Source organism: Bidens hawaiensis, unplaced genomic scaffold (genome assembly GCF_021521415.1).
Source record: "Bidens hawaiensis isolate Kalapana, Puna unplaced genomic scaffold, B.hawaiensis_p1.1 tig00005061_1, whole genome shotgun sequence".
NCBI classification, from domain to species: Eukaryota; Viridiplantae; Streptophyta; class Magnoliopsida; order Asterales; family Asteraceae; genus Bidens; species Bidens hawaiensis.
Window position 1 is genome coordinate 1,607,977 of NW_027491322.1, and position 8,383 is coordinate 1,616,359.

General features: G+C 36.0%; 1 pseudogene; it reads right to left on the minus strand.

Annotated features, from left to right (window-relative positions):
- Window positions 1-6,238: 6,238 nt before the first annotated feature.
- LOC143628784 (protein JINGUBANG pseudogene) lies at window positions 6,239-7,586 on the minus strand (annotated as a pseudogene).
- Between the last annotated feature and the right edge of the window lie 797 nt (window positions 7,587-8,383).

An 8,383-nucleotide genomic window follows, 5' to 3' on the forward strand; every position in this document is an offset into this window, starting at 1 on the left:
GCTTCCTTACCTATTAAGAATGGGGGTTTGGGGTTGTATTCGGCAGTAGAGGCTTCCTCTTATGCGTTTGTGGCCTCGAGAGCCCAATCGTGGGTGCTTCAGGATCACATTTTGCGAGACAGTGGTATATGTGGGATGGATTCTGATTATTCTTGTGCTCTGGCTTGTCTTCGTGATATGATTCCAAGCTTCGATTTTAGCAGTTTCTCTAACAAAGAGACCGCCCCCTCTAAAGCCCAGCATGCATTGGCGAACACTCTTTTTAGTAAAATTGTTCACGACATGGAGTCACACTTTAACATGACAAGCGGACAAAAAGCCATTTTTGAGTGTCTACAAGCACCACATGCTCAAGATTTTCTTCTTGCTATCCCTATAGATGGGTTAGGCCAGCATATGTCTCCAGCGGAGTATCGTAGTATCCTTAAGTATCGCCTTATGATTTCTCTATTTCCGGTTGATGAGATATGTCATGTTTGTCGTAAAGCGTGTTTAGACTCATATGGGGAGCACGCGGTGCACTGTAAAGAGCTCCCGGGGTTCAAGTACTGACACGATCTGGTTAGGGATGTGCTCTTTGATATATTCAGGCGAGCTGGAATTTCTGTTAAGAAAGAAGCACCTGTGAATTTCCTGACTGACCCGTCGGAGGGAAGATCATCTCTTCGACCGGCTGACATTTTGGTGTTTGGATGGATATGATGGAAACACGTGTGTGTGGATTTAACAGGGGTTTCTCCTTTGGTGGGCTTAAGGAGTAGTGGTTTCGCGGTCGGTCAAGCCGCATTAAAAGTTGTTTCAAGTAAGGTGACAAAACATGAAAAGGCGTGTCTTGACAACCAACATGTATTTATTCCTTTTGCTTTTGACACTTTTGGTTTCCTCGCGCCTGAAGCTGTGGAGCTACTTACCCGTGTTCAACGGGTCATGCATAGTAATGTTATGACTCCAAGATCAGCAAATATAGTTTTTAAAGATTGGGTTTTGCGATTCAAAAAGGGGTAGCGGCGCAACTTGTTGCCCGCTTGCCTTCTGTTTCGATGTATCCAATAAACAATCATTTACAAAGATCTTGAAATCAATATAAATGGAATGTCTGATGGTTCTCCCTAAAAAAAAATTAATGAACCAATGAACCATGATGGCTTTTATTAGGGGTTGTTTGGGATTTCTTATTTTCACCACCTTATAACTTATAAGGAGAAGTTATAAGTTGCAAACGTGTAACTTATCAACATTTCCTCTCACATAATAAGAAAACCCAAACACTTTTTTTTAACCTATCATAAGTCATAAGTTATAAGAAGGTAAAAATAAGGAATCTCAAACACTCCCTTAGACAGCATTATGTCGTAAAGAGTTAATAAGGTTGCAATGAGTAGGATGTGCTTGGTAGCGAACCGGTACCGATCTCGAAAATCCTGATTCTGATTTTTCTAAAAGCTTGGTATAGTACTAAAAATGCTAGGTTCATATATGCATCGTAGACAAAAAGTCAACAAATACCGATACCGAAACCGATCCCAAAAATCCCTATTTCCCCAAAAACTTGATACCAATACCTTTACCGACATGTTTATTTTAGTACCGTACCCGTATCATTTTCCCATCCCTAATACTGAGTCATAGTATATCATAGTGGGGAATAAGATATCTTGATAGAGCATATTTTTGCCCTAATAGTCATAGTAGCTCTTAATTACCCATGATAGGCTTTATTCGGTAATTCTTGATTTACAACAAAAGATACTATATTGTAAGTGACAAAAATATATCGTATGTCTTAATAGGCCTTGAATCCTTGATAGTCATTATAACTCTTAATTGACTAGGGGTGAATAAACCAGGTAAGACCCATGAGACCTGCGAGATCCAACCTAGAACCATACCCGGTCATTTAGAATAAGATTAGTTTTCGGATTTTAAAAATACCATTAAACAGTTCTAGGTCAGTATTGATCTTGCGAGTATGACCATTTACTCTTCACATAAACCAGGTAATAAGTTGATATAATTATGCATAGTCATTTCAAAATTTTTAATTTTCGTTCAAATATGGAAGGATACAACCTAGGTGTTTGTGGAGAAATTATATTAATTTTCTTTTACCATGCATTTTGTTTTTCAACTCATGATTAATATTTATTTTCGATTTACATATAAAGTCAATCACTAAGTCAATTTTGATATTTTATTTAGGCTCCACGTTCATTTTAAATAAGAAAATTAGATTTTAATAATCCAAACTATTAATTATTGGTCATTATTAATCCTTACTAACAACATGACTAGTGGTAATCCCAACTTTCAACTTTGTTACTAGTTTCAATCCTAGTTTAACGAGTCGTTAACTTTGTCAGTTAAGTAGGTGTAAAATTACAAATATACCCATTGACATTAAAATGATAAAATAAAACAAAAATTTACCACTAATTATCACGGACCTTAGAGCATTCTTATCCAACCCATCATTTAATGTGAGAGATGTTTTTATAATTTAGAGAGTGATTTATGGTGTTGTGAGTGAAGAGCTTTTATATTTTAAAAAGTAGTGATTTTTCTGTATATTTGAAAAGCTACTGTTTACCCCCTATAATTTTTTAATATATTTTGAAAGTGGTTGTGAGTGAAGGAAAGAGAAAATGTAATGATAAAAGGTATAAAAAATATTATTTAATTAAAATAGAGAGAGAAAATGTAGTGAGTTTTAGTGTAATTTTTGGTTTAGTGATAGGGGGTGGGATGAGAATGCTCTTAGAGCATTCTCATCCAACCCCTCATATTATGTGATGGGTGTTTTTATAATTTAGAGAGTGATTTATGGTGTTGTGAGTGAAGAGCTTTTATATTTTAGAAAAAGTAGTGATTTTTCTGTATATTTGAAAAGCTACTGTTTATCCCCTATAATTTTTTAATATATTTTGAAAGTGGTTGTGAGTGAAGGAAAGAGAAAATGTAATGATAAAAGGTATAAAAAATATTATTTAATTAAAATAGAGAAAGAAAATGTAGTGAGTTTTAGTGTAATTTTTGGTTTAGTGATAAGTAGTGATTTTTCTGTAATTTTTGGTTTTAGTGTAAGAGCATTCTCATCCAACCCCTCATATTATGTGAGGGGTGTTTTTATAATTTAGAGAGTGATTTAGGGTGTTGTAAGTGAAGAGTTTTTATATTTTAGAAAAAATAGTGATTTTTCTGTATATTTGAAAAGCTACTGTTTACCCCCTATAATTTTTTACTATATTTTGAAAATGGTTGTGAGTGAAGAAAAGAGAAAATGTAACGATAAAAGGTATAAAAAATATTATTTAATTGAAATGGAAAGAGAAAATAAAGTGAGTTTTAATGTAATTTTTAGTTTGGAAACACGGGTGGTATGAGAATGCTCTTTCATGTGTATCACAAACTCTATACCTTCTCCCCCGACCCCGACCCCGACCGAGCACACTTGTCTGCTGGTAAGTCCACCGGCAACTCCGGCGACCTGTTTTCCGGTGACCCCTCTAACCTCGATCAACCATTCTTCCGCAGAACCCATCAACTCCAATACTGACATCATCACTAAACCTCTCTACCATACTCCCTCACCGTTGATCCAACTCCGGCGAACGCACATTCCGACCCAACTTCGCGGCCTCAGAAACCATCGATTATAAACCATGTGGACTTGCCAATTAGGTTCGTTTTTTCCGACGAGCGTACCATCTGACCTAACCTGCAAGTAATTCCGGCGGCGTGGCCAAGAAATTCAGATCTGATTTGACAGATCCAAGCAATTGGAGTGGCAGCTGTTATCGGAAAAAAAGGTGTTTTTGGATGTGAAATGTGAAATGGTGGTTTTATACTTTTATTTTGCTCGCCGGAAAACCAAGGAGTTCGCCGGAAATCTGTTGAAGAAGATGCAGGGCTGGTTTGATGGCAGTGGGCTTCATGAGAATTGGTGTTTTAATTTTTGATTTTTTTAAAATTGTAAATGGGTATTTTGGTCATTTAACACCTACTTGACTAACAAAATTAACAATCCGTTAGAGTGGGATCATTACTAGTAACAAAATTGAAAGTTGAGATTATCACTTATTATGTTGTCAATAGAGATTATTATTGTTCAATAGTTACTAGTTTGGATTATTAGAATCCATTTTTTCTTTTAAATAAGAACTTGAACAATTCTATTTTATAATTTGTCCATGTGATATTTCAATAATACATGGTATAATTTGTCAATTGTATTTTACAACTTATCCATGCGAGACATGTCAAATAATATATTATATATTCGTCTTTTTGTAAGTAATCTAGAATAAAATCATTAAAAATGTTTTTTGTTTTGTTGCATAATAATAATAATAATATATTTTCTTTAATCTAGGACTAGCATCAAGAACGCTATCTCAACATGTTTTAACATTCCTCATCGTCGGTTTTGAACATCTCGTTCATGTGTATAAACGCCATGAATGGGAGAAGATGGGACCAAGAGTGGGGCCAGGTGGGGCTTGGTTAAATCATGTGTATTCGATACTAGACTTGGCTCCCGCAATGCAAGTACAAGGTGGGTTGAATGACTTTTGATCTAGAAAAAAAATGGGTATATTATTTGTATATAAATATATTGATTGTTATGAAAAAGGAAATTTATTTGCAAATTCAAAATATTATTAAATTAAAAAAATAAATATATATTTTAAATAACATAATTTATAATTTTTACTGTAACTTTGTACCTTTAAAATTTTTATTTTATATTTCAAACTTAAAAATTTTCCCACAAAAGACATTTCCAAATTCCAACACATATCCCCGAAAGGCTATTATTTTCACTACAAACACTAATGCTTATTTTTCATTTCTTCACATTGTCACAATTTTAATCTATTAACATTTCTCTAATTCTTTTCGATTCTCACACAAAAATGAGTTCGAGTGAATGAATATCGCATACATCACCACATGTTTTAGCATTTATAGATTTAGCCAAAATGAGGTTTGAAGAATTGATGGATGATGGTGTTGAAAAATTTCATGGAGGTTCATAATGCTAAAAATTCTCGAATCACAACATGATGTAAATGTATGCAGATGAATGGTGAATAAGGGGACGGTGATCTTTGGAAATACTTTTGTTTAGAGTTCGTGTACCCTGAGAGATATTTAGATGAAGGTTCGAGACGAGAAAACAACTTTTAAATCAAACTTACAACGGTATATTCGGCACTCTGTCAACTTCTTTCAAAGATATGATTGTCCTCATAGAAAAGGCCTTTCTCGCCTACATAAAAATGTACAAGTGCATACGTCACTTGGCATATGTTAGGTTTTGGCTCATGTTATGTTTCTTGGGGTCAAGCTGAAAACTCTAATTATTCTCTTTATATACCGATGTCATATAATTGTAGTATTTGTCTGAGCTTAATGGAATAGCATAGTTGCAACCCGTTGATGTAGAGCATTCTACTGGGACCAGGCCACATTAAAATTCTTGTGTCGTTTATTATTTTATGTACTACGTATTTATGTCGTTTGTGTGTAGTTTTGCTTCCTCATTGCCGCTTTGTTCTTAACATGTGGCACAACATGTGATATTTGAAAATGCATAAACATATGTGAATTTCAAGTGCCTTCAAAATTTTTTAGACGCGTTATTGAAGTTTCTCATATTACTAGTTATCTAAAAAGGATAAACCCTTCCCACATACAACATTTTTGTAATGTGCAATCTAACTAATGAGGGTTTTAGGTGTTTTGGGGGTTCTTATATACAACGTCAAAAATCCAGACTTGGCGCCGATTAATCCTTGATTAATCGCTAGTCGCCACCCTACTGATTAATTTTAGGCTAGTTAACCAATTAATCGGTCAATGGCCAAATCCGACAAAAATCGCGATTAATCGGACTTAGTCAACGTTTTCTACCGAGGTTTCGGCCAAATTCACCGGTTTCCAATGATATTCCGGCCAAAATGTATATGTGAATGTATAAAATTGAAACTCTCATATAAAAATATGTGTGTGTGTAACTGAAAAATATACATTAAAGTTCAGTCTGATTAATCCTGATTAATCCCGATTAATCGGTAGTCCCCACCCCATCGTCCGATTAACAACTAGCGATTTTTACAACCCTGCTTACATATTATGAATGCTCCAACTATTTGAAAATAGAAAATGATCTATTTACAAGAATTCAATTTTTGTAAGAAAATAGAATTAAGTCATTTGTTTTCACTTTTACATTAACTCACTCTCTCATACGTGAAAAGACTTGTCCAGATGAGCTTCTATGTTGTGAAGAGTCACTTGGTGGTGGTTGCTTCTCAACTTCGGACTTGTCTATTGTCACCCTCCATATCTTAACCGATTTATCCAAACTACCACTATACACCATCCATCGGGACTGGCAACCCGTCACCGAGCGTTGCTTGTCCTCCACCGCTAAACACTTCACGGGTCCCGTATGTCCACTTAACATGCACAAACACTTATGCTCACCGCTTTTCTCTTTCCTCCACACACAAATGTTAGAATCCACAGAACCACTAAAAACCAAATTCTCCACCACTGCAAGACACAAAATCGCTAGTTTATGACCTTTCAAACCCTGGGAACGGGACAACAAATTATCCCGTTCTAGAAATACAAAAAACCGTATGACGAACCACAGTAAACCATATTCCCCGCCGGATTAATTATCAACGACGTCACGGCACATTCTTGTTTCAACAAGTTGTCAATAAAGAAATGTTTCGTTCTCTTCCCGTGGTACTTCCTTCGCCACGCTTTCACTGTCCCATCGGCTGACCCTGAGAAAACCATACCTTCAAATCCGGCCACCACCGAGTTAATTGCATCTTCATGCGCAGCGATTGACTCCAAACATTTAAAATCGGGCACGCTCCAAACTTTAACCGTCGTGTCCCATGAACCAGAATACAAAAGCGATTGATCTTCGTTTAAGCTCAGGCTCGAAATCGCATCAAAATGCTTGATCCAAATGTTCTTATGACTCCCTCTAACCTCCATATAGTTTTCCGGCTTCATCGATTTCTCCATAACCGATTTAAAATTAGGTAAAGTCCCAATCCTTTTATGTATGCTAGGGTTCTTAGCGGACACCTTCCAAACCCTAATTTTCCCATCTTGATGGCCGGTGAATATTTTCTCACCGGCTATCACAATCGCTTTAACCAATCCGATATTCGATTTAAACCATGAAACTCCTTATGATTCTTCCAAACCCTAATGTTCTTGCTATCCGATCCGGTGTACAACAAATCCCCATTAGCCGCTAACGAGTATATATTCCCTTCTTCTTGAACAAGGGACGCCATTAAGCCGGTGTAATTTGAGTTACCATCGGCGCAATCGGGTGTGGATCGTTCTACATATGATGCCCATGGAGACCTTGTCAATGGAGACATTTGGGTGGAAGGTGAAGCACCAAAGAACATACGCGATGTATATGAATCTCTTTGGGACACGTCGTCCTCAGTTGGAGATTCGATGTCGTCCAATGAAGGGTTGTTGTCGGGCATGTTTCTTAGGCGAAAGGACAACTCGTTCGCCATTTCCTTAGGATGATGTTCGTTGTTGTTCATAAACTTGCTGGTTAATAATAAATGGTAGGTATTGTTGGATTATGATTGTAGATTTGAAGGTCTTGAATTTACAAAGGTCAATTATTCTAGGAGTTTAAGGATTAATTTAATGAATATGATCGGAAAGTGGTAGAGGCATTGGCGATGAAGATGGATGCATGTATAATAATAGGTGGTGCATGATCTATATGCTATTTATGTAATGCATTTTCTTACAAAGCTAGTTGATATAGAAATGAAATTAAAACAAAAATATGAACGGCCACTACTTTATACCAGAAAGAAAAAAAAATTGTAGCACATAATTTATCACACAAGAGTTAATTACACCAAATAACATATAAGAAAAAGGATTTGGGTTCAAGTAAGTGAGTTTATTTCAACATCGCAGGGCCGGTTCCAAGAAAGCAAAAAAAAATTGGGTCGAAGGCGAAAATTTTTTGAGTCTTTAAGTAAAAGGAGTATTTTGTTGGGTTTAAACAATTTAATTTTGATACGGGCTTACTTGGTTATAATTTAGGTTGCGTAAAACACTTTTGTATAAAAACATGATTAAACATGTCTCAAATGAGACTAGAACTCGTAACCTTTTGGTTGGGAGTAATACCCCTTTGCCACTAGACCAAGCAAGTGGTTATGTAATTGAGTTTAAACACTAAATATACATATTGTTTAAATAAAAATACATATAATTTTAAAAAAATAAAAAATTCGGGCCTAGCGGGGTGTCAGGCCTGTGACCGGCGACCACCCCACCACACGGTCCACACCTTATGGGCGGCCCTGCT